Source organism: Parasteatoda tepidariorum, chromosome 1, assembly GCF_982258835.1.
Source record: "Parasteatoda tepidariorum strain Cologne lab strain chromosome 1, Ptep-v5.0, whole genome shotgun sequence".
NCBI classification, from domain to species: domain Eukaryota; kingdom Metazoa; phylum Arthropoda; class Arachnida; order Araneae; family Theridiidae; genus Parasteatoda; species Parasteatoda tepidariorum.
In genome coordinates, this window is record NC_141755.1 from 99,721,527 (window position 1) to 99,749,257 (window position 27,731).

Sequence of the window (27,731 nt, forward strand, 5' to 3'; positions counted from 1 at the left end):
GAGATAATCAGCAGTTTGAATTTAATATTCTAGTTATAGATAATCTACAGCTTGAATAATGTCCAAATTTTATATTCTAGCTATAGATAATCTACAGCTTGAATAATGTCCAAATTTTATATTCTAGTTATAGATAATCTACACTCTGAATGAAATTCGTATTTTATATTCAGTGAAATTAAATAAATACAAATTGAAAGCTTATACACTGAAGGTTAAATTAAATTTTCTTTCGCCAATAACTCGTAGGTAAAGCCTATTAAAATTAAAATTTAGCAGTTTATATCAAATCAATTTTTCCCAATAAGCGAGAAACTGCCACCTCACATATTTTTTTTATTAATTCAACTAAATTTACTTGTGTAATTTTTACCATACTTAGAAAGCAGATGTTATTCTTAAAATACAATTTTAATTTATTAATACATCAAGATATAAAATTTCTTGTGCATTTTTAGTATACTTTCAATACGTCAGCTGGAAATAATTTTATTTATTAACTTAATTGTCAATAAGTTATTTTTAAAATACAGTTTCAATTATAAATTCAATTAAATTTGCATATTCTAGTGCCCTTTTTAGCTTATTTTCAATTTATAAATTATTCGTGCCTCGAACTTAAATAAAAAACTTCACTCTTAATTTGAATTTTTAATGATGCACTAAATTGTAGCACATGAACTTTCAGCTCATCATTAGGCGTTCTTTTAATATTAACATATATATAGGCTAAGGATTTCAAATTAATAGCCAATAAATAAGCCAAATAAGAAAATTATTCGCCAATTTTGAAAACTCTTCGCAAATGCAAATCTTAACAATTTTTTTATATATATTTTTCTTTCTAGTGGAAAAATCATTCGCCAATACTTTCGTTGAAACACAATTTTCTTCGCCAAATTAACGATTTTATCGCATTTGGCAAGGTGGCGGATGCTTAGCGTTAGCACTGTATAAGTAATATAAATTAGCAAAAAATTTATAAACGTTATTTAAAAGTTTTACAATATTGTTTTCATTAAATTTTACATCCCCACTGAAACAATCCACAATTGCAGATTTAATTTTATAGAAGTAGGAGTAATTGTTTTTCATACGCAGTTACGTTGAGGGCAGCTTAACATTTTAAGAAAAGAACAATATTTAGTATAGTAGTTAACACTGTAGATAATTTTAGATCGCATGGTTTCTAAAAATAAATCTAAAGTGTGACTTTAAAAAAAAAAAAAAAAAAAAAAAAAAAACTGTGTACATCATTTCAAGAAGAGAAAATCGTGAAGAAATGTGCTAATTAAGTCTGTGACATTTTCATGCTTTAAAACAAAATAAATACAAAGAAACTAAAATCAAACAAACCAATAACAATAATAACTTTATTTCATTAATAATTTGCAGATACACACACATAGATGCGATACAATTAAAACAAAAATAAATAAAATAAATTTTAAAAAAACAGATAAACATGCAAAAGTAGCAAAAGAGTAAAAAAAAAGAAGTTACTGAAGAAATAATAAATAAAGCTAAGCTAGAACAAGAGTACAAAGAAGATCTAAAAGCATCAGCATGCAGCATTTCTACACAAAAATTTAAACTTTAAAAATCATGCAGCAGTTTGACATAAAATTTATTATTTGTGAAAATATGTACCATTTTCTAATAAAAAAATTTATTTTTAAGAAAATTTTTTAATCCAAATCTTTTGGCTTTCGGAAAAAATATTGGAGGAATGTAAAATAAAATATGTAAACCCCACTCAATTTATACATTTTTCTAAATAAGTTTTTTTTCAATTAATTAACTGTTGAACAAAATTAAAAGAAAGAGAAAAAAATTTAATATTATTTCAATATTGCTCTTTGTAATTTTAAATTTCAAAGTTATGGTAGAAAACAATTTGAAAATATAAAATGCAAGTATTATTATGAATTTATAAAGCAACCACCAATGTAAAAGAGCAAAACATATTCTTCAAATAAAACATATCGTCAATACAAGTTTTTAAATACTATAATTTCTTAATCTAAATTCATTTTTCCGTCTGTTTATTTTATTTTTTAAATTTTTAGACTAAATAAAAAATAGTCTTTGAAAAAATAAATTATTTACTTTACGTAAAATAACTAGATTAAAATTGAGAGAATTACAAAAAATTAATCTCCGAAATACCCCCAAAACTGTTCCGTTCGTAATCGAATTAATTTAAATTGAATTTTACTTCAAGAATTAACTTTTATTGATGTTTGAATAAGAGCGTATCAGACATTTACATATTTCAATATAAGGTAAGATTATCTAAGAAGTGACTCAATGTTATTGAGGGTAAGTGTAATATAAAGATGAAAATTGTGCATCAGTCGTAGTAACAAATGTAATTTAATTATATAAATTATTACACATTTGCTTTCAAGAATGCCTCTAAGTAATACTATCCATAATAATTAAACTGTCCTTTTTTCTGAAATATTATTCACATGAGAACTCAAAGTAAAATAACAATAGGCCACACTTTCAAATCGTGCAATTGCAGGAAAATGTAAAAAGCGTCTTTGGTATAAAAAAAATAATTTAAAAAAAAATAATAATTCCTATATAAGAAAAAAGGTAGTTCGATGTATTGTGCTGCTATCTAATATAGTCCCCACCAAATTGTAAAATATATACCTATCCGGAAAGAATACTAAGGATTAGTTTAGAGCAAAAACAACACATTTGTGAAAAGTGTATGCTTACCACAGTATTTTTTTTATTATTGGCACTTTATATAATTTGCTTTAATTCCCATACTATTGCGGTTATACAATGTTTAAAAACGTTAGTGAAAAATTCAAACTGAAACATAGCACAATTAAGGGACTGTCTATGAATGATGTTACACTTCTCCTTAATATTTCTGATCCCTCACTTCTTTGTCACAAAATGTTGCACTTAATTATAGCTATAACCCTACGACCTCCTGTCTTGTCACAAATTACATAAACATGTACTTGAGTTTATATAATATAATTTCCATGGGGTTCACACGGGCCAATTTTTTTTTCTTTGGAGGGGGGTGACATTAAATTACAGTCACAATTGTTTCCTAAAACTCAAATATAAGAAAAAAATTCACTTAAATGTGTTAAATATTGGCAAAAAGGTTGATTATTTTTATTTCTTTCTTGTTCTTAACTTCGAGGAGTTTAAACCGATAATAATCCACGAAAATTTCCTTTGATATGATCGTATTGAGGGAGACTTTTTAAAGAATTCTAATTATTGAAGGGGACATATACGCGCCGTAATTGTCAACCACGTTCATGATAGTGTGACATGTGAATTAGTGGTTTTGTGAAAAATCTCCAAAACCAGTACGGAGAGTCCGGAATCTTTGTGAAAGATTTTAATTTTACGAATCAATGAAAAATCTATTTATTATTTCAAGAATCCAAAATTACCGTAAAAATCAGGTTCTTTCTGCAAGATATCTGTTTCTGGGAATACCAGAAAATAAGGTCCTGTTTTCGTGAGGGTAAAAATATAAAAACCTTATTTTGAATCATGTAAAACGAATGGCATTTTCATACGTTACGGACCGACGGTACGGCGAAGTAGAATGGGGTTGAATTAATTGTGAAAACGCTGGATCGAACAATGTTGAACAGTGACATTTTGCGTAATTCGTGGCCCAGATCAACATGGTAAAGTAATAATATCATTTTGGAAAAGGGAAAATTAAGCACTTTTTAAAAACACTCAATGAAAAAACCACCTTTAAGGCCTTTTAAAAAACGAAAAAAAAATCACTTTTGATCACTTTTTAAAATTGCTACGCACACTGTTTTAAATTTATTGATAGCTTTAAATTTACATCTAATAAAAACTCCCAAAAAAATTGATAGTGCCTTATTTTAAGGTCAGTTATAAAGCTAATGCAATAAAAATGCCTCGTAAAGAAAAAAGTAGCAAGAAAGTGGGACAAATTTGAAAAAGCTTCTAGGCCTAAGATCTTTGGAATACCAGAACTACTAAGTTACAAAATGTTCGAAAGGAAGTTTTGGAGAATAGTTGCGTAGTTTCGGCATGACGTCGAAGGGGTGTTACGCAATTTGTATTCAAGTAAATAAGCGTTGGAGCTGATATTAATCTAGAGGTCGTTTTCGAAATCTAAAACGACGATAAATTCTAATGTGATTTGCAACAGGAAAACTAACCCAAGGACTAAACAGCTACTCCACAAACTCCAATTAAATATTTACAAAACACATGTTAGAAGAATGCTGGACCTTTTTACAAATCCTTTTACCGTAAAAAAGAACTCTTAACAAATTCCTGTAAAAACAGACAAATAGTATTTTTTTTTTTATTATTATTTTTTTTTTAATGTGGAAATAAAACTTTCAAAAATTATTTCATTGTTAAAACCAGCCCTTCGCAATTTTTTTTTCTTAAAAACGGTCATCTTACATTCTTTTTAATTTTAAAGCAGTTTCCTGTTTTTTGTGTTTGTCCCAGTCGATACGAATTCCGCATCCGGCTTGCATCGACCACAGTGCTGACGTGAAATATTCTCAGTGGTAGACGGATCATAGGTTAGAGTCCCCTTGCCGTCAGGCTAACCGTGGGACGTTCACGTGGTCTTCCTGTCCATGTAACGCAAATGCGGGTTAGCTCCATCACAAAGTCCTCCACGAAGCCAAATTTCTCGCAATACTCGATCCAGGAGTTCCCTTGTCTTCTGGATTAGGTTCAAAATTACAAGGCTACGGAGTTGAACATTAGTAGTCGTAAACCCATAAAATTCGGTCGGCTGTTCAACGACGGTTATAAAAAATAAATAAAAACAGGTCCATGACAGAAAGAATCTATTTTTTCAATTAATTAGGATTCGGGAAATAATATAAGTAGAATTTTCTCTAATTGACAAAAACAAGAAGTTTCAGAAATAGGTAGGACTGACTGCTGGTCCATGTGATTTTTTTTCTTCTTCACAAAATAACAAAAAAACATAAATCTATTTTTCCAAAATTTTAAGTAAATTTAAATTTAAGTCACAAATTAAAAGACTTTGTTTGACATTTTTGCGGCTTTTATAATTAACATAGAGGGCGCTGGCTAGAATTACCGAACAACAGTGCCTAATTTTTTACAGGAACATAAACTGTAAAAATTGCATATGATTCGCTAAACAGCATTACATGGCGAGGGTATTGAGAATTCAAAGAACAGCTCTTTTTCAAAGGGTGAGAAATAGCTTAATTAAAAAAATTTTGCACCAAGTTTATTATCTGAATCAAAATATTTTCTAAAAATGGGCAAAACTTAACTTTATAGACATTAAAAGCTATTAATTACCTACAGTAATACAGTTCTTAGAAAAACCACTTTCGGTTAAAGAAAAACTTATATAATTTAATACTAAATAAGATTACTAAAATTATATTTCACGTTTAAAAAAGTACATAATATATTTTCCTTACAATTTTTATAATAATACTTAAATTTCATAATGATACGTTAAAAAAATTCTTTTAATCTATAAACTATCAATAGTATGTTAAAGCTTTAAATTAAGTTTGATTCATACGGTTAAAATTCTGATTTTTATTTTTAAAAATCTATCAAAATCTCGTGCGAATATTAAGACTGTTCTGTCTATTTAAATTATATTAAACAACATAAAATCATGAAAACACTTTTTTATTGTATTTAAAGTTAAGCAGGTTACTTCAAAATTTCGATTTAATTGCAAAATATACTTGAAAAGGAAACTCAAAACATTTCTTTTATGTTTGAAATAAAAAAGTAAGTATAGAAATATAAAAATAAACTTCGAAAACAACATCCATAAAAGAAAATAAAAAGACACCTTAATTTCTTTTTATTGTATAAGAATTAGAATAAAATGTAATATTAAAGCTTGCCTTACCTTTGCATAATTTGCGAATGCATTTAATCAGTTTACTTTCCTTAACGTTGAAAAATATTTATTTTTAAATATTAAATGTAAGTAAATATAAACTAGCTTGGTTTAAAGTAAAGAATATTAAATTACAAAAAGTTAATTATTAAACAAAGAATGAAAATAAAATTTACTTAAACCGACATATCATAAAACTGACTAAATAGTTAGTTTTTTCAAACTGAATATAAGTTCTAAATAAAGCTCGCTATGTTTTCGATAAGGGATCTGAAATTACTTAGCGACATTTTTTAATTTTAAATGAAAATTTATCATAAAACTAACATAGTTTAAAATAAATATTTTAAATAAAATATTACAAAAGGATTTTTTTCAAATCAAACCTCATCTGTGTAATATATATATATATATTTTTTTTTTTTTGCAGCGTAGAGCAAAAAAAGTCTACATCACCCCGTCCCCCTTCCCCAACCTAGCATCGGAATCTTCATGTTCGTAGCTATTTATTAAAGAGGGTTTAATCTACAATTGCAATTTCTCACCGCATTAACTCACTGCAATATAATTTTTAACTAATTCAATGCCACCTGCATTAAATTATTTATACCTACTGTCAATTTATTTCTGTTCTTCTTATTCTATAAAAAAATACTAAAAGAAATTTAGTTATAATTATCTACATATTAGCAAAAATAACTATATTTGAAAATACTACTAAAAATAAACCATAAAAATAACATCTATTGTTTATAGTGAAAGCATATTGCACGCAAATGCATCATTGTAACAATTAATTCAAAATGGAATAGAAATGTATCATAATTAACTATTAATAAAAGCAAGCATATATAAAATTAAAAAAAAAAAACTTAAAATTAATTTCACTGATTTTATTTTTAAAAAAAAAGTTTTTAAGTGTCCAAATCAATTGAATTGAACTGCAAATTGACAAATCCACGTATGTAAAATAACTATGATGATCTAAATGATGGCCGATGATGATGATATTGCTGTTAATGATTATCTAAAATGTCAAACTGTGTAGAAATTTTTTAATTAAGTGAGGGGGGGGAGTCAGTTCAGAATTCCTTCCTCATGAGTACGAAAAAATAATAAATAAATAAATAAATCCTCTCCCAAGTGTATATAAGAATATTAAGGCACTCTCCCTCTCTCTTCTTATTTAATTTTGATTTTTTACTTTCGTAATTTTATTCTAAGATTAAATAATTATTTTTAATTAATTTTAAGATAAAATAATTATTTTTAATTAATTTTAAGATAATTAAATAAATTATTTTATCTTAAAATTAATTATCTTAACTTAAAGATAAAATAATTTATTTAATTAACTTAAAGATTAAATAATTTAATTAATTTTAAGATTAAATAATTTAATTAATTTTAAGATTAAATAAATTTAATTTAATTTTAAGATTAAATTTTTTAAAAAAAACTATAATATCTTCGCTAATAAAAAAAATAATTGGTATCAATTCATTTTATAAAATTTCGAGTTGAATATTTTTAAGAAATCTTATACGTTTCCCTTGAAACTCTTGACCAGGATTTAATTTAATAATATTGTGGAGAATTCGTACCCTATTATATGGTACGAAACACCTATATTATGGTTCAAAGTTCTATTAAAATGAAAGAAATGAGGTCGTAAGGAGAGTTTAAATCTGTAATCAGCAAATAACGAATGGAATATCCTTTTAAAGGTTCGACCAGCAGAAAGGAAGTCTGTTAAAAAGATTAATAAAATGTTCCTCGAAATTCAAGAGATAAAATGTAATTCAACATCCTGCTGCCTGCCGGTGGCATTCATCATGATAAGTCAACAAACCTTTTTTTTCTTTTTTTACTCCGAAAGATGTTCTTTTAAAATAAAATTTTTTTCTCCCCTTTGCTATAATTTCCGTTTTAAAATTTTGAATTGAATTTAGTTGAAAAAATTCATTAGGGTATTCTAATTTAAAAACTAATTCATGAAGCATGAAGACTTAAACTACATTTTCAAAAAAAAATCAATGATAAATGCTTGTTGTAGACGTCCATAGGTGCACATGATTTTTAAAATAATAAATAAATAAATTGAGGGAAATATGAACAAATAAAAAAACTTTTGTTCCAGTCAGATGGAAAAAAAAACACCCACGGAAATTTTTTAAAATTTCCTTTAAGTTTGTTATCATAAAATCCAAGTTTTTAAATCAATAATAAATGGATTCTTAACTCAGTGTTTCGACTGCCCGGTTCATTTCTAGAACGGAATTGTATTGGGTCTAGTTAAATAATTTTATAAGGAATGATTTTTAAATGAAATTTGAATTTGATTATTTGAAATTTACCTTCAATTGTTAAAATAAATGATTGAAAACACCAAATTACCTCCTCACATTTTAAGGCATAAACTGTGTTTTAGTTTAACTGTTTGCAATGAGTATGTTCAATTATAAGCTTGAATTTATGCTTTTATTTTTTTTCTAAAGCATTTAAATTATGTTTTGAAAACATTCCTTTTCAGTAATTGTTGTCACAAGCTTTCATCATAATATTTTTTTTAAATAATTTAACCAGTAATATCTAAAATAATTCTGCAAAAAATTATGCGTTTCAAAAAAATGAAAGGAAAAAAAATGAAACAGATCTAAGTTTAATTTCTGGTAATTTTTTTTTTTTTGTTACCCGGACAGTTAAAAAATTATTAAAAATAATTATAATATTGCATACAATAATTTGGAAATTTTGAACGAGTCAATGCTTTCCTTGTCTCCCTTTATTAAAAATAGTTGAAATTTTTAATTTTCTCTGACACTATCCAACGGATTTATCTCACAGCTTAAATTGAAATTTTTATATTAAAATTCCCAATTTATCAATCGTTTACATACAGAATGGGCAAACAAAAAAAATAAATTTATAAATAAATAAATCCGGAATGTTCCTCGAAAAGCAAACTTCAGGTTCAATAAAAAAATGACGTTAAATATTTTTCGAAAACAAACTTTAGCGTTCTTTTTTTTACTTAACATGTTTTCTTTATTAATAACAATTAAATAAATTATTTTTGAAGTATTATTATAATATAATAAATAAAAGATTATAAAACAATAAATAAAAGGAATAAAATAAAAAATAAATTTCTAAATAAGAAAATGCATCTTGTTATACCCAGTTGAAAAGCTTATAAAAAAAGTCTTAGAAAAAAAATTTAAACTTCTCACGCTGCATCTATTTGGTATTCGATTTAAGTGAATTTAGCTAAAAATTGTATACAATGTATTGATTGTCATTTTGATCAAAAGCCTCGGCAAAATCAGATTTAAGAGGAATTAGCTTAAAGTATTATTATTATTCATACATTATTTGCCAACATCATTAGAAATAAAAACTGAACTAGAATAGTTAATGTGCTGCAATTCTGATCTAAAGCCTCAATGGATTTTAATTTTAATGGAACTAACTAAAAAAAATTTTTATGAGATATTGTTTTTTATTTTTGATCCAAAACACTTAAGGACGGTATATTGTAATTATCTAAATTGGATAATTTAAACAAATCACAAAACTAAACCGCATGTTCATCCTAAATTTAACGATTTAAACAGATTTCGAACTTAATATTTGATCATAATTTTGTTTTCATTTATTAATTGGTAAAAAAATGACAACGAATTAATTGATAAAATAAAATGACAAATTGATTATATGATATACATTTCTCTTGTTTCAATTATAAGATTTTAACTGTATATTTAGAGAAATAAAAAACTTGAGTAAGAAGTTTGACAACTATAATTCATAATATGCGATATTTGAACAGTTCTAATTGCCAACTTATATAAATCGCCAAGTCAAAACTCTTTCCAGAAGGAAATTAACAAAAATAAACCCCCAGTTTGAGTGTTTTAAACACAAAATAATATTTTAATTTTCAACTATTTTAACTACACTGCTGAAAAAAATTCAAAAGGATTTAAAACTGACTTTCAATTATTTAAAATGTTATTAAACTATTTTTGAAAAACAGCCTATTCGGCAAGATTTTCTACTCATTTGAATAAACAATTCGCCATTTTTTATTTTTTCTATGCAGTCACACAATGGAGTGACGGAGTAACTTTTTCAAACATTTAAAAAATATCTATCGCAAATACTTTCATTTTAATAAAACTGCAGCGACAGTTTAACAGTCCATAACGACATTTTGCGTCATTTTCATATGTATTGAAAGCGCAAGCTCGAGATGAACTGAATTTGTCAGTTATGAATAAATGGTACAACAGTTACAAAAAATTGGCTTATTATTTTGGATTATTATATTCGTTCTTCGAACGTAATATAATAATCCAAAATTTGATTAAAAATAATAGTATTAACTTAGCAATCTAATTAATTTTTTTAAATCCTTTTTAAAAATTTTTTTTAATTATAAACGTCTTGACAATTTATTGTCGAATTTTTCTTATGCATGATTTTTCTACATCAAATGATATTAAATATCACTGAAATTTATTTCAGATCATGTGAAATCATTTCCAGAAATACAAAATTCAACGCATTTCTTGTTAGAAAAATAAATTTAAAAAAAAAAAGAAAAAATTCTTTTATAAGAGTTGTCTTATATTGAATTGAATGAATACAAGAGAAAGGGGGGGGGGGAAAGAAGAAAGCTTGAAGTTTTTTGGGAAGTCGCTCGCTTTAGCTTAAACTTTTAAGCTTTTTTAATTACAAGCTGTTTTTTTTTTATTCACTCTTGAATTTGAATATTTTTCGGATTATAATGTTGTCATTCTTACACCATTTTCCTCTTTGTTTCATATTCTGATTTTCATTTAATTGTATTCGTATCAGCTGTCTAGTGTTATGTTGGGATTTCTCCTATTACCTTAAGAATGATAAGGAACACAAACATAAACCAGTATTGATAAAGTGAACTAAAAAATGTCTTAAAAAACATACACTCGCGTTCAAAATTGATTAAAAAAAAAAAGGATATCAATTTTCCAATTTCAACGGTTTTTATACTTCAAAGGGGGAAAAAAATAGATGCGATTGAAACAGGTTTATCAAAACTGAAGGCTAACGAACTGCGGTCGACCTTTTCTAAAGATAAAACTTGAACATCGATAGATTTTAGATATAACTTAGAATGAAATATAAATGTATACATTTCGAAATGTTTACTTATTATACAAAGGATGTTGAACTTAAAAGTTTGAAGAAAAAAATATTGCTCTTTTTAGTTTGTTTTCTACATATTTATCATTAAAAAAGAGCTGCGCTCAGCTTTACTTTTCTCAATAATGAATCAATACAAAATGCATTGAGTAAATACAAGACCTTACAAAGTATCAGTTTACTAAAAAAATATGAAGCACAATAAATAGCCTCTGAATTTAAAGATTTATGTATAGATATAAAAAAAAAAAAAAAAAAAAAAAAAAAACGTTGCTATGGGTGCTCGCAAAACAGACTCACTTCTTGAAATTTCAATAAATTAAAAAAAAAATTATGATTTGCTTTGAAATGTTATTTATCTTAATTTTAAACACTTGCGATTAATGCTTTTGGGTCATATTGAATCTATTCAGACTGATATGAAGATTTGATTTTTTTAAATTTTTTTATGATATATTGATTCGATTCAAATTTATAAACTAAGTACATAAATAGCATTTTTAAAATTACTTCTGTAACTTTTGCTTCGATTCAAGTTTTTTTATTTAAAAAAAAAAAACTAAAATAGAAAATTTAAAAAAAAAATCTTAATTAATTTAAAGAATTTAAACAATTTATTAATTTAATATTTTGCTTTTAAATATTATTAACTTTAAGTATTTATGACAAATGCTACTACTTGTTTACGTATCATATTGAATGTATTTTCTTTTAAGATAGTTTTTAAAAAAAACTTTAAGAAAAAAACTTCAGAAACTATAATTTGCTGTTTTTCCTTTTGTTCTAATAACCTGTTTAATTCAATGAATTGTGTATTAATAATAATTTAATTCAATAAATTATTATTCAATAAAGGTTCTAAATAATCATGATTTTTACTAAATGTGTATTTATGTTTTAAAATTGTTGTCATAATTGAATATTATCATAATTGAAAATTGTTATGATTGCTGTCATAATTAAATAATATCATAATTGAAAACTGTTGTGATTGTTATCAAAATTAAATAGTATCATAATTGAAAATTGTTATGATTGTTGTCATAATTAAATAACATTATTATAATTGTAATTTCTTTTGTGACAATGACTGTTATCTCTGTAGATTCAATTAAATTTTTTGAAACTAATTGATAAAATTAGTAATGCACATAAACAAAAAAAATTTCAGAAATACACTTACAAAAATTTTTTCGATTATTGAAATTTTTTAATTAACATTTTCCTTAACTGGTGCGCTACGTTGAGAAAGTTTCTGTAAACGCCCTTGTTCGTACGAGGGTAAATTAAAAACTTTGCTTTTTAACTTCTTTAGAAAATATCAAAATTTAGTAATACTAAATAAGACGTCGAATTTTATTGCATGTCTAAGTAATTTAAGGGAGTGTGAAATCTAGAATATACAGAAATTGCTAATAACGAATAATTGCTTGAACGCATAAAATGCCGACGGATGCTACAAAACGTAATTTAAATTGAGAAAATATTTAAAAAATTTAAAAACTAAATCAAAATTTGCAGCATTTCTTACAAAAAGTTATCAAAATACTTAGCAGGAAAGGGTTTTCTGATAGATAAACTTCCATTCCGTTAAAAATGACCAAAATACAAAGTCCTGGAACAGGTTAAATTCATTTTTTTTTTAAATTGTAAGAATAATTTATTTTTTATATTGAAAACTCGAAAACCTTGTATTCTATTTTATTATATAGATGGAAAAAAAAAACAGAAGTCTGCACATGTTTACGGGGCAATATATGTATAGGGACATACATATATATGGGTAAATAAATAATATGGGCAAAAATCAGCAGTAACTAAGTGGTTACATTTTCCAAGGCAACGGTTTCCAATTTTTTCCGCTACGGTAACCTAAATTAACTGCTTTTTTCGGTTGAACCTTAACTTTATAAAGCACATTAAGGTAATTGTGAACCTTATTACCTAAAAAAGACTATTTTAAAAAATTTGATTAGAGATATAAACAATTTTTAGCAGCGATGGCTTAGGAGATAGAGCGTTCGCCTTCCAATGAGGTGAACCGGGTTCGAATCCCAGCGATAGCAGGTCAATATGAATTACGCACCCGGCTTGCACTAACCACAGTGCTGACGTGAAATATCCTCAGTGGTATTATAGATCATGGTTACAATCTCATTGCTATCAAGCTAACCGTGGGTGGTTCTCGTGATCTTCCTCTCCACGCAACGCAAATGCGGATTAGTTCCATCAAAAAGTTCTCCGCGGAGGCACATTTCTCCCAATATTTGATCCAGGAGTTTCCTTGTCTTCAGGATTGGGTCCAAAATTACAAGGCTACGGAGTATAACATTAGTAGTCGTACACCTAAAAATTGGATCGACTGTTTAATGACGATTATAAAATAAACAATTTTCATTGTTTTATCATTAAGAATCTTAAACTAGGTTTTATGTGCGGCAGTTAAATTTGCAGTCTTTTTACTGTACCTAGTTTAGTTATGAATTTATTTTTGGTGTTTACACATAAACTGAGAATAAATATAATGAATTGAATAATAGTTCACTTCGAAATGAAAACTTCAAAGAATTGCTACAAACGTTGAAAATTAATATTAGAGAAAGATATATTTCTTTATTAGAGAATTTAGTAATTTTATTTTGATTTGAACAACGTGATAATGCAATATTTAATAAATGCTTGGTTTTCTTACAATTTGTTCAATATATTGTTATTAGAAATATTATATTTTCTTTTCAGAAATGTCATTTCGATTTCATTGACATTTTACTTCAGATAATTTCACAAAGGCAACCGAAAGATTAAATAAATTATGAATTTCAGATTGGATCTAAGTATAATCGGAGGTTTCAAAAATTCATCGACATAAAAAGTACTAATTCGCAGAACCCCTTTAACTTTTTAACGGAACACCAGCGTTCCGCTGAACATCATTTGAGAACCACCCTTCTAAGGGCCGTGCAAATGCTAACGACTGTTCTAACTAGAAATATTTAAATCACTTGCAGGGGTCTGTCCAGACATTTTGTGAAAGGTCCGTTTTTCGTGAAATTGTGAAAAAATTACTCACATTCTTTCAACCAGGGTCCGCTCTTATGAATTTGTGCAAATAGGGTCCGTTATTGCAAAAAAAATTTTTTTCATGGAGTTTTTAAATTGTATAGACATACAAGATTATGCTCAACACTGTAAAATTGTAATTAAAAAAAATTAAATTTTAAAAAATAAACAACAATTGCTCCTTTTAAATTAGAGATGCAACATACAAATATTTGGCCTATACTGCTGAACGCAGAATATTAATTTCGGACGAATAATGGTAGAAACGTCTGCCGAAGACAAAACTCAATTCGTTTACATCCATCTTCCTTGTTTTCTGCTCTGGAAAGGGTTTATTCGATTAACAAAATAATAATGAAGATAAACAAATTTGTGAAGGGTCTGATTAAAAGATAAATCATTTTGTGAAGGGTTCGTTTTTAAGTTAAAATATTTTGTGAAGGGTCCGTTTTTAAGTTAAAATATTTTGTGAAGGGTCCGTTTTTATGAAAAGATATTTTGTGAAGGGTCCGTTAACGGACCCAAATTTCTTCTAAACAGACCCCTGACTTGATTCATGGTTAGAGGCAATTTCATATTTTAAACATCTTAACACTATTTATTTTATATTACGAACGAATAACCAATGTAACGAAAAAAGAAAAATTGAGAAATAATGAAGCGAATCGTTATTTCATCGTTATCTGTCAGATTTTATAACACAAGAGCGACTAATATCAAGATCAGAAAGGGGGGTGGGGGGAGCTGTCTTCTCTGGACCCAAAATGGGGTCACTGCCTTTTTTCTATTCCTATTTTGTTCTCTACTATCTCTCCCTCCTTTTAAAGATCTAGCACACTTTCAGCCCCTTTATTTACCAAAGAAAATACGTGTCAAGATATTAAAATATAGTATATTACTTGAAAAAAAAAAAAGTGGAGAGGATATATTTATTCGTTTACTTTTCCCAAGGCGGCGTGCATTACTACGTTTCATTTAACTTTTACTACAGTGGAATTGTATTATGTTTTATTAAATAGTTAATATTTTATAAGTGCTTAGTGTAAAAAAAACTGATTGTTGCCCAGTTTAACAGATAACTTATTCTAAGAGTGTTATGCACTATTTCACAGTCGATAAATTTCACTGTTAGAGTAAGCTGACCAATGTCCTCAGAAAACTTTAAAAAAAATGGTAGCAAAATTTCTAAAAGAATATTCGAAAATTTTCCTTTTAACTTGCAAATTATTTTTTAAAAAAATTTACATCTGATAGAAAATCTCTGTGAAGGTTTTTGTTCTCAGAATATGAATCTAAAAGGCGAAGCCGCGAGTCATCAAATAACTGATTAGAAATTTTACTACCAGTATATTACTTTTCTGGGGTATCTGATCATCTTATGCTAGAGTAATCTAAGGCCATAATTTCTTGAAGTAGTAATTAATTTAATAAGTTATTTCGAAACATTTTATATTTACTTATCTATAATAATTATAAATAGTATAAATAAGTTATACGAATATAATCATTCTTTTTTTGGAGGCCGACCCCAAATTCATCGAAATATATTTTAATCGATGAAGTAATATATACGTTAAACAAATAAACAATAAAATCTGTCAAAGTTATTGTAAGATTAACAATTATCAGCTTAGTCAAATTAAATTATCAGAAAAGGCAAGGAAAACTTTGTTTACATGCATAAAAGAAGAAGAAAAACGACATACATTACCATTTAGTTAATTTTGATACTTAGTTTTTCCAATTTAAATTTTAAAAAATTATATAGTTATTTTATTAAATATTATTTTTTGTAAGTTTTTATATATATTATATTATATTATATTATATATATATATAAAAACTTACAAAAATTATATTTATCAAAATAAAAGACAAACTTGAATGCATTGTAAGGGATGAAATAATTTAAAATTCCATTCCATTAAATGTTTCGATTCTTAAATTGTAATTAATACTTGTCACTAGAGGGCGTTAGTGAGTCTGAATTTAAATGAGAATTAAGCGATCTGCTGATGAAGGGGGGAAAGACAATTTCCCCCAGGAGCTGGGCTGTCTCAGTCGCAAGAAGAACCCCCAACGTTTTAGATGCGCAATAACATTCATTGACAATTTTGTTGCTTCCTTAAAGAGAATTTCAACTTTATGGCAACCCTAATATCTGTTACTTTTTCTCCATTTTTCATCAAATAATTATGTATAAATAAAGCAAAAATTTTCCACCAATTTAATACTGATCAAGAACATGAAAATTATTAAGTAACTTTAACATAATTATTAGTAACTTTAAATGCTGTAATTTAATTACAACATTTATTAAATGTTTTTTCACGGAAAAAAAAAATATCTATAAAGAATAGGACTTTTTCTCCATTTTTCATCAAATAATTAGATTTAAATAAAGCAAAAATTTTCAAACTATTTAATACTGATCAAGAACATGAAAATTATTAAATAACTTTAACATAATTATTAGTAACTTTAAATGTTGTAATTTAATTACAACATTTATTAAATGTTTTTTCACAAAAAAAAAAAAAAAAAATATCTCTAAAGAATAGGACTTTTTCTCCATTTTTCATCAAATAATTATATTTAAATAAAGCAAAAATTTCCAAACTACTTAATACTGATCAAGAATATGAAAATTATTAAGTAACTTTAAATATTGTAACTTAATTACTACATTTAAAATGTTTTTTCTCGACTTTTCATGGAAAAAAAATATTAGATATCTATTAAGAATGGGAAACTTCCTCCATTCAAAAATCAAAGAAGTTGCTATTCATATTCTACTTGACTTAATTTTTAAATTCCCGTGTAGTTGCAAGCTTTATTCTAGCAACGTATTGATATATCGTCTAAACATTTAAACAGTGTATCATAAGATCAATTACGATAAGTCAATAAAATCTATATTTAATTAGTTATTATCGAATCCATTTGCTTAACTTAACATAATTCTTATACGTACTTACATACCAATGCAGATATTAGAAATTAAGAAAAAATGAGCACGTATTTAAACATTACAAGATAATTTTTAAAATTACGATTTCCCTTAATAGAAAAAGATCATGTAGATGCTAATTGACCCAGTCAAAAATAATTCTATAGACAATTAAATATAAAAACATTATATTTTAAACTTGTGTTTTATACATATTTTCTTTAATAATTCTTAAACTCTACTTTTAACTCTCTTTACCTTTACTTAATAATCTACTCTTAAATTAATTTATATGAAAAAAATAACTTATTAAAAATTAATTCAATCATGCCTTTGTTCGTGAAATTTTTGGAGCTTTATTTATTACTTCAGAAGTAAATTTATAACTCTTTTGCGTCATCCATATAATTTGGCTACGAATTTGGCATCGTGGTTGGCGACATCACTGTTCTATAACGTATTTAAAGGGTGTTTCATTAACTAATAATTATTTTTTCTTTTAAATCTCTGTTTTCAATTGTAATATGTTTTGATACATATATACAATACAAGATACATTTAATGTTCATTTTGATTTTATTTTAATAAAACTCTATTTTAAGAGATGAACAAGACAAATTTATAAACGTAACATATAATTTATAACTAAAATTATCGCAGTTATTAAAAACTTCAATTATTTGTTGTTAAATTATTTTTATTTCATGAACTATTTGGCGTCTAAATAAACAAATAGTGACTTATAAAGTTAACAATAATCAAATTGTTAGCCAAGTGATTTGGCGATAACACATAGTTCTAATTACAATTTATAAACAATTTTATTAGTTGTTGCCAAATTTAAATTAATTTCATTAAATACCTGAAGTTAAAATAAACAAATTTCAACTTGCTAAGGCAAAAACAAATCATTTCATGTTTGGTGATTACGCAGAAATACTCAAAAGTAATATATTATACTAGTTTATTATTCTACTTCATTAAACGATGATAAGATGTAAAGTATGAAGATAATTTAAATAATATATCTTACAGACTATACCAACACAAACATCAGGATATTAATTATCTAACTTTGAAATACATTAATTTTAAAGAAAAACCAATAAAATTAAACTTAACACGTTAAAGAAATCAGTTTAAATAATCACAAAATAATACTAACGATTATAATATTACTCATTTGATAAAATAATTTTAATGCAATGTTATGTTTCTTTGAGTAAAATGCAGTTAATATCACGAGAAATTATTTTTTAAAGGGAGCACCCCAACAAAATGTAATATTTTATTTATTCCAGCTTTAAAAAAATCTTCAAACAATCGTGCAACAAGAATAATATGTGAAATAAACCTTTTAAGAAAGATTTACAAATTATTGTGGGGCAAAATTAATGTATAATTTAGTATTTTTAAATATTACAAATAAATTTTAATCGTTTTCATGGACTCATTATTTTAATAAAATTTAGTACTGTATATTTACATTTAATAAAGGGGTTCAGGATTTAAATCATTCCATTAAAGAAAATTGATTCAAGTGATTAAAATTAAAGGATCAATAATTATAAACAAATTGATTATGTTTTGAAACCTAGTAAGAGCAAAAATAGAATTTCTACAATAATGAAAATTTTCGTTCCAAGCAGTATCACATTTACTGATTACCAACAATAAAATAAGTAAAGACAAAATAAAAAATATAATAAAGACAAAAAATATGTGTTCTTATCATATATATTGAAATTTATAGACTTACTCTTGAAATACATTTGTATAAAAGATACTTTTTTTCTTCGCATTATGTATTAAAAAATTTAATTTTTTAGAACTCGAAAGTTCGATGGGAACCAGGCATAAAAATAATGAAACAATTTATATCCTTTTTGCAACTAAGTGAGTCTAGATTTAATTACGTAATTTCATAAATTTAAATTTAACTAAGTATAAATATTGTTTCATACAATAGTCTAACAAGATCACTTTAAAACGTTTAATACTTGATAAGACAAAAGAATTCCGGAAAAAAATAAACTAACTGAAATCTTTAAAAAATTTATTTTCAAAGATATTCCAGTAAAGACTCGATTCAAACCATTCAATATTTGATATTCGTTCGAAATGGTAAACCCAGAAAAAAAAAATCGAGTATATGTTGAGTAAAGATTCGAAATCATAATAATTCATTTTGATTTTTGCTTTTCAAACAAAATTGATCATTTAGAGATCAACTCCTTCTTCAAGTTTTTTCAGTTAGAAATTAACTTTCTTTCAATATGTATTAGTGAATAATTATTATTTTCATTTTGAACGGAATAAATAATTTCTAAGAATGTATTTAAAATAAGACGGAAAAAAAATTTATAATAACTCATTTTTACTAAAATTATAGATCAATGTATAACACAAGATACATTTTAAAATTATATTTACAATTAAATAGGGACAAATCTTTTTAAAAGCAGCCAATTAAATGATGCATTCATATCATAAAATAAATAAAGTTTAACGCAACTAAATTTTACAGGTATGTATATAGTGTTTAATTCCCATACATTATACTAATTATTCAAAATATTATGATTTCTTAATTAAATGCATATAGATTATTCTTATAATTATTTGATATAATATGGTTTTCTAATTTAAAAAAAATTAATCTCTAGCGATACAGACCAAAAAAAAGAAGAAAAGAAAGAAGAAAAAAATCTGGCTCAAAATTATTCAACATTTATTATTATTGCCTATAAACTATTAGTGCATGCCTTTACTTTGAACTAAGCAATGCTTAACTACTGTTAAACATTACTAAAAGGAGGGAATATACGAACATCAATCCTATGCAAATAGCTAAATACAAGTATCGTAATTAGGTATCACAAGCTTATTAAAAAAATAATAATAATCTATTTTTTATTAATATTTCTAGTAATAATTATCAAATATTGATTGTCATTTGCAATAAAAACAACAAATAAACGAAACGAATCATAATTTTCCACCTCTAAAAAATGCAATTAAAACTAAACTATGTAACAGTAAAATATAATTTACCAAAAAAAAAATTTCTTTATAATTTTCTGAATACAACAAAATTTTAGAACGTAAAGGATTATTTACAATGAATATCACGTGGCGTTCTCATGGAAAGAAAAACAAAATTCTCAAAATCAGTAATTTGTAATTCACCTTTAAAGTAGGGAGCCCTAATTAAACGTGACGTCATCGTCACTAATCTCTTTCTCTGTTTTTTTTCTCTCCTCCTCCTTGAAAAAAAAGGGGGAACTCCACCCCTCAAAGTCTTAAGCTTCGCATTCCATATCGATCCAAAGGAGTACCATCATTCCCCACCCCCCTCTTTCCTTTAATTAAGAGCAGCACCATCTCATTGGACATCTTCTGTCTTCGTACGACGCATAAAATTTCCCTTCCACCCCCATAGGTTAATTGGAACGTTAATTTATGAGCGTAGAAATTGTACACGCTTTTCAATTAACAACACGCGACCACATGGAGTGCGTAGTATTTTCCACGCACCACCCCTCTTAATTTTCTTTCTTTTTGGAGGGTATTTTGAAAAACAAATAAGCATGTTAATGAAGAGAATGCCAGTGAAGCAGTCGGATACAAAGCAAAGAGAAATGCAGAAAAAGCCAAAGAAAGTGATAAAAGAAAGTATGTACCTGTGTTCCGTGAATTGCCGACAGTTGGGGTACGGAGATCCTTCTTCATTCGATGCGGCAGCAGTCGCACTTTCCGCCGGGTCGTTGCGAGCTGAAGTGTCGGAACACGTGGGCCGGCGTTCTCTGTTTTCATTTTTAACACGTGAAAACTCTTGACGCATTTTTTAAACCACACCGAGCATGGTATGAAGTTCCTACCTACTGTATGAAACAGTAAGAACTTCATACCTCGCTCTGCGTAGTTTAAACATTTCCTTTACTCCACACATAGTTTGAATTTTGTAAAATGTTTCACACATAGCCAGGCGATGTTATCCACATAACTATAGGTAGTTTTTCTTCTTTTCAAAATCCTCCTTTTTTTTTGTCGGATAGAACAGAACGGTTGATTGGTTGTCACACCGCACAAATAACTCCACTGTTAAAGAGTAAGCGATACACACCTGTTAAATTTTTTTAATAACAATTTTTTTCACACCATCGCTTTTGCGTAATCCACATGGTGCCGTAAAAAAAAAATGAATAAAATAAAATAACACACAGGAAAAAAAAAGGATTCTTGAATCCATTCCATACGCCTATTTCCAATGGTCAAGCACGTCAAATGAACAAAATCAATCGGTCATTTTATCTATATTTTTAAATGTTGTAGGCGAAACAATGAGAGAACACCACAGTAAGATAAACAACACTACAGGCGCATTTAAAAGAAAAATAAAGCACAATCCACAGCGCTAAGATAAAGCACAATTCTACTCACAACCACATCCAAGAATAGTCTAGTAGTCAGAGAAAAGACTTCGCTCACCATAGCTGCTCCCCTCTCTCTTTTCCTACCCCCACTGGGACTCCCTCTTTTAGAATTCGTTGCCCTTCAATCATTGCTGTCACGGAATTCCACCGCACCGATTGGCGCCACTCTCTTCAGCGCTCCGCCTCAAATCGTACAAAACAACCAACCGATGAGGCGTTTTTGCCTTGGGCGGCCAATAGTGAAAAAATGGTTGCCGTGACGTCAGAATAGATGCACTTACGCTGATGGATTATCATTATTAAGGAAAGGTTTTCGGGAATTGGCTTGAAGCGCCAAATTACGCTCGGTATGCAGAGACAATGCGCGCCCAATGCAACTTTTTGGAAAAATTGGGGAGAACGCAAAAAAATTGCTCTCTTTTGACTTAGTTTTTTTTTTTTTTTTCACAGTCTTTTCTGAATTCGAAGTGCTAAAATTGTACTCCAACCTCTATTAATTAGCGTTGGAAGATAATTAGGGAGAAAAGTTTTCGCGGTCATTTTTTTTCTTCATTTATTTAATTTTGAACTTATTTTTCCCGCTACACGCCGCAAAGAGTGGTTTTGTTAACTTGGCAACTTTTTGAAACGACATCACAGAGAAGTTAGGAACTTTTTTCTCTCTCTCCTAATTTGTTTGTTTATATATTTTTTTTCTTCGGTCATTAACATCTTGATTAGGCCTAATTTTAAATCAATACGTTATTGAAAAAAGATCAGGACGTGTTGCGATTTTTAAGACTGTTCTTCATAGATTAACACATTGAAAGCAGCACTCTTTGAGATAAATACTGAAATGTTTTTATTTATTAATGGCGATCTAATTTGGTTTAATTAAGGTGATATAATATTTTAAGAAATGTCTATGACAATATTTTTATTATTAACTAATTATATTTAATAAAAATATTTGTTTGAACATTATGATGTATTTTAAATGCACATAAATATAAACACATAATATTAGTCAAATAATAAATCTACAAAATGCGAAATAATAAATTTTAAGAGATTTTAAAAATTTTGACATTACTAGTGCACCATATAGATGTTATTGCACATTAAACAAAAATATTGAATAGAATATAATATTGAATATAGGTTCTAATGCTATTTTAAAACTATGTTTTGATTGATTTATTTCTGACTATAACAATAACACAAGACGGATAATTATTTTACGAACTTTTGTAATTTTACTTGTATTTATGTACGTTTGAAACACACACCATAAGTTTAAAAACAAATAATATTTTTAATAGCTAATAGATGACACATGAGATTCAATTACAGTAATAAAATTGGTATAACAAACTTAAAACGTATGATAATGTTTGTATTGAATTCATTTTATCAGGTGGCAAATAATTTTTTTTATTTTGTTCCCCTATGTAGATTTCACTTAAATCAAAATGCATAGTACTACATTGTGATTATTGTAGTAATTGCAATAATTATTAACAATATTAAATGCATTGTTAGTAACACATTTAACAAACATTTAAGCATCTAATAATTGATAATTTCATTAACGTAAATAATAAATAATTCGTGTAGTAACGAGAAAAATGATAATAAAAACGAAAAAAATAATAATAATAACAAGAAAAATATAGTAATAACAAGATAAATATATTTATCAAAGTAAAAACACAAACCGACCGATAAAACACAGTGTATATTTTAAGTTTCAAAAATTGCAAAAAAAAGAAGTGAATGCAAATAATTTAATATAAATGGAATAGAGGTTGTTCGAGTTTTTATACTATTGATACTGTTTAAAGTAATACTATGTTTAACGAAAAACAAAAAAAAAAAAAACGCTTATACAAATTCACAAAAAGTTTTTTGATATCATAAACATAGAGAGAATTGGAAATAATAATAAGAAAAATATTTTTTACGCAGGATTGATTTGTTTACTGTTTAAATTCTTTATTACAGTACTAAATAATGACGGTTATGGGATTTCTGTAAATAGAGGTTTTTAATTCCTGTGACAATCTAACAAAAGTAAATAAAAAAAACATTGTTTAACAATTTATATATCCAACAACAACAAAAACAAGTAAAAAATATTCCATGCTGTGAAATTTCGCTTGTATGCGTCTAATACACTCTTTTTGTTTTTCTTCAATAGTGAAAAAATACCACAATCATATTTTGTTACACAACTTCAAGATAATTATTTAATAGAATCAATTTTAAAAGATAATAAATCGATGCGAGAATAAAATTTGAAATACTCCATAAAGAAATAATTATTCAAAATGATCGTTACTTTTGCATAATTTTAACTGTTCCCATAAGGCTTAGCATAATAAATGTTGTATATATTACTTTTAACACAAAAAATTTTATTATTTATAACAATAAAAAGTGAACAGATATGAATATTGAATATTTATTTTAGGAATTCAGTTTCAAAATACAGTAATAGTAAACAAAAATAAAAAAAAATGCATTTATATTTACTAAGTATTTATTTTTTTTAAATTTTTAAGTGATGTTTTTAAAAAACATTATACTAAATATAAAAAAAAAAAAAAACATTCATGTTTATAGGTGTATATGTTACTATTATTAAGCATTATGTTTCAAAATAGAGTTAGTAATATTAAACAATAAAAATGTCCTTTATTTATTCTTCCATTTTTAAGCATTATGTTTCAAAATAGAGTTAAGTAACATTATACAATAAAAATGCTTTTTATTTATTATTCTATTTTTAAGCATTATCTTACAAATAAAGATACATAGACTCATGTTAATGAATATTTATGATAAAGATGTTTCTAAATAAAATTAAAAAAATTTTAAAAAAATGCACTAATATATTTTTTTCTAAACAAAGTTATACAAAACATTAAAAATAAAGCAGTATAAATGAATATTTATTTTTCTCTTTTAGAATTATGTTTCGAAATACATTTTTAACAATAAAAATATACCGTTCATATTTATTTTTTATGTTTTTAAGTACAATGTATCTAAATATATTTATACTGAAGAATAAATAAATACTCTTATTACATATTTTTAGCATATATTCAGCACATATTTTTTTCTATTTTTAAGTTTTAATTATACTAAACAAGAAAAATACACTCATGTTCAAGTGTATACATTTTTCTCTCTAGGCTTATATTTTTTTATCATTAGTTCTTATATATTTTCTACTACAGAACTTCTAATCTATTTAAAAACTTTTTGTTTTATTTATATGTGGATAAAGGACTCATATTTTTCAATATTTAATTGTAAAGCAGTCTTATTATTTTTTTACATTGTACTTTTTAATTAAACAAATAAAAAATAAACATAGTTTTTCGAAGAATTTATCAATAATCAGTATAAACAATAAAAATTTCAAGCTAATGATACCATTTAAAAATCTTTTTTAATACCAATAACTAAATAAAAATATAACTATTATTCAATTCGGTTCAATGTTTAATAACAATAAAAAAACACTGATTTTTTTATTAAATTTCAGTGATATTTCTTAAGTTACAATCTAGTTTTTCGTAGTTTTTTGTTTTAACAATGCGTAAAAAATATACAGTTAAGAAATTCGATCAAAATTGAAAGAAAAAAATAATAATATTGTTTTTATTTTATTTATTAGCACCTAACTTTAAATTAGAAATGAAAATAAAACATTATACTCTAGTAAAAAACAACACTAGGAAATATTTTTAAAAAAACACTAATAAAACAATTTACTCTAGTAAAAAAAGAATAAAAATATTTTTAAAAACACTAACACACTCAAAACAATGGTGGAAATGCAAAACTTAAGTGAAAAGAAATATCTATCATGCATATATATTTTAGAAGTATATTACTTTTACTACATCTAATTTTACTTACTTTTATAGCAAATGTCAGAATGTCCTATTTTTAAAACAAATATCCCTCGAAAATAAAGGTATGTTTATATTTATTTCTAGTGATATTTATTATTCTCTATGCAGTTTTAATAAAGGTTAAATAATTTATGTTAATCAACAAAAATTCATAATTTTTAATAAGTAAACAGGCAAAAATAATAAAATATATAAGAATTTGAAAATGTCTTAGTAACAGATTTCATATTATAAGGGGAAAAAAATTAAAATTTTTAAACACCAGAATTTTTAACATGCATAAAAAATGGCAAAAATCATTATTTTGCAGGATATCAAAAATAAGAGCATGGAAGTCTTTTAAATGACATTAAAAAATAAACAGATTTATGAACTTAGAAATTTATAAGGATTATAAAAGACAGTATATACCTCTGCCTTACTTAAATACACTTTCAAATTCATAACTTCATATGTCAACAATATAAGTCATACTAAATGCAGTTTTATAACAAATGATAATGAACAAATATCTAAAATATTTTCAAAACTTACATTTTACTTGAAACGTCCAACTAGATAATCCAAACTTTTAGGGTAGTCCAAATGTAACAAAAACAATCCCATATATACGATTCACCAAAAAATATTCGAAAACACGGACACACACACAAAATGTAACCAACCATACGAAGTATGTCAATAAAATAATATTAGAGCTTGGTAAGTATGCACTAGAAAAACATAATTTCATTCGGCCAAATTAACTTGTTTTTTTTACGTGGACGAAAATGGCTGCTCTTGATCATGTTCGCCAAGTTTTTCTCATTAACCAATCATCATCCTTCTCTTTCTACGCTAATTTCAAACACGATGGCGCTTCATTTAATTCTGGGTTGCGCTGATGTTAGTGAAAATATGACAACTCGTGTTTTCTTTAGCAAATGACTCGGTATTCCTTCAATTTCAAATATCTTTCGAAATGAGTTGAATTGTTGGTAAAATGTGTATACAGCAAAGAATTTTCTAATAGGGTACATATGAATTTCGATAAATTGAAAAAAAATAAAAACTCATCGGAATAAATTGAGAATATATTCTTCATGAAACCAAGTGGTATTATTTAACTTCCTCGTTCTTAAGTGTTTACTGTAAATTGGGAATCTTACTTATGCCATTATTTATTTATTCTTTTTCTGATTACACAGAAGTTTTTACTTGTTTTAATTTCTCCTTTGGAAATTCTTTTGAGTACACAAATATTTTTCCTTGTTTTTAATTTCTCCTTTGGAAATTCTTTTGAGTACACAAACATTTTTCCTTGTTTTTAATTTCTCCTTTGGAAATTATTTTGAGTACACAAATATTTTTCCTTGTTTTCAATTTCTCATTTGGAAATTATTTTGAGTACACAAATATTTTTCCTTATTTTTTATTTCTCATTTGGAAATTCTTTTGAGTACACAAATATTTTTCCTTATTTTAATTTCTCACGTTAAATTTTTTCTGGTCACACAATTATTTTTCCTCGTTTTAATTTCTCATATGAAATTTTTTTTGGTCACACAAAGATTTTTGCTTGTTTTCTTGTCTTAATTTCTCATTCTAAAAATCTTCTGCTTGTATAAAGATTTCAACTTGTTTTAATTTCTTATCATTTGTTTCTAAACTCAGTTTTTTTTTTTATTCTCCATATCTTCCTTTAAAATTCTTTTTTTCTTTCCATCAAACTGGTTTTTCTTTCTACATTTCCAGGGTATATTTCTCTTTTTCACTTTTTTCATTATAACACAACCAAAACAATGAACACCGCATTTTCCATTGCGTCTCCGTGATTGGCTTTCAAAAGTTTGACGTCATACTCTTTCGAGAATTTAAAATCACCTGAAAACAAGACAAATAATTAGCTTATTCATAATGTTAAGCACACAATTGAAATTAAATAACATTACACAATTTAAATCATAACTAATTTTTTTTCCCAATATTTTTCATTTTATTTTCTAACGTATCTCTGGAAAAAATACATCTAGGTTTTTATTATTTATTTATTATTATTATTATTTTATGTTTTTGATCAAAAATAAAGGCGAAAAAACTTATGATGTAAAAAGAATTCAAGAAACTGATTAGTTTACTGATTAGTGCTAAATCTCGCATTCTCTCTCTCTTTCTTTATTTTAAATTGCTTCTTAATTTTCATGATTTTCACTACAATTATTTTGAATCGGAATCGAAACATTGTGACTAAACTCGAAAATACTTTTTAAACACACGAAACATCATTTAGATGCCAATGTGACAAAGAT

At 26.0% G+C, this 27,731-nt stretch overlaps 1 long non-coding RNA gene across 3 annotated transcripts in view; it reads right to left on the reverse strand.

Moving 5' to 3' along the window:
• The window catches only part of LOC107451847 (uncharacterized), a 114,434-nt gene extending 87,128 nt beyond the window's left edge, over positions 1 to 27,306 (reverse strand). For 2 of the 3 annotated variants that reach the window (XR_015428577.1, XR_015428578.1), the window contains exon 1: positions 20,783 to 21,659. This is a non-coding gene — a long non-coding RNA (uncharacterized LOC107451847). Of the gene's footprint in view, positions 1 to 20,782; positions 21,660 to 25,977 lie in introns of those variants that run through there. The other variant, XR_015428580.1, reaches the window with a different exon arrangement.
• Positions 27,307 to 27,731: the final 425 nt, after the last annotated feature.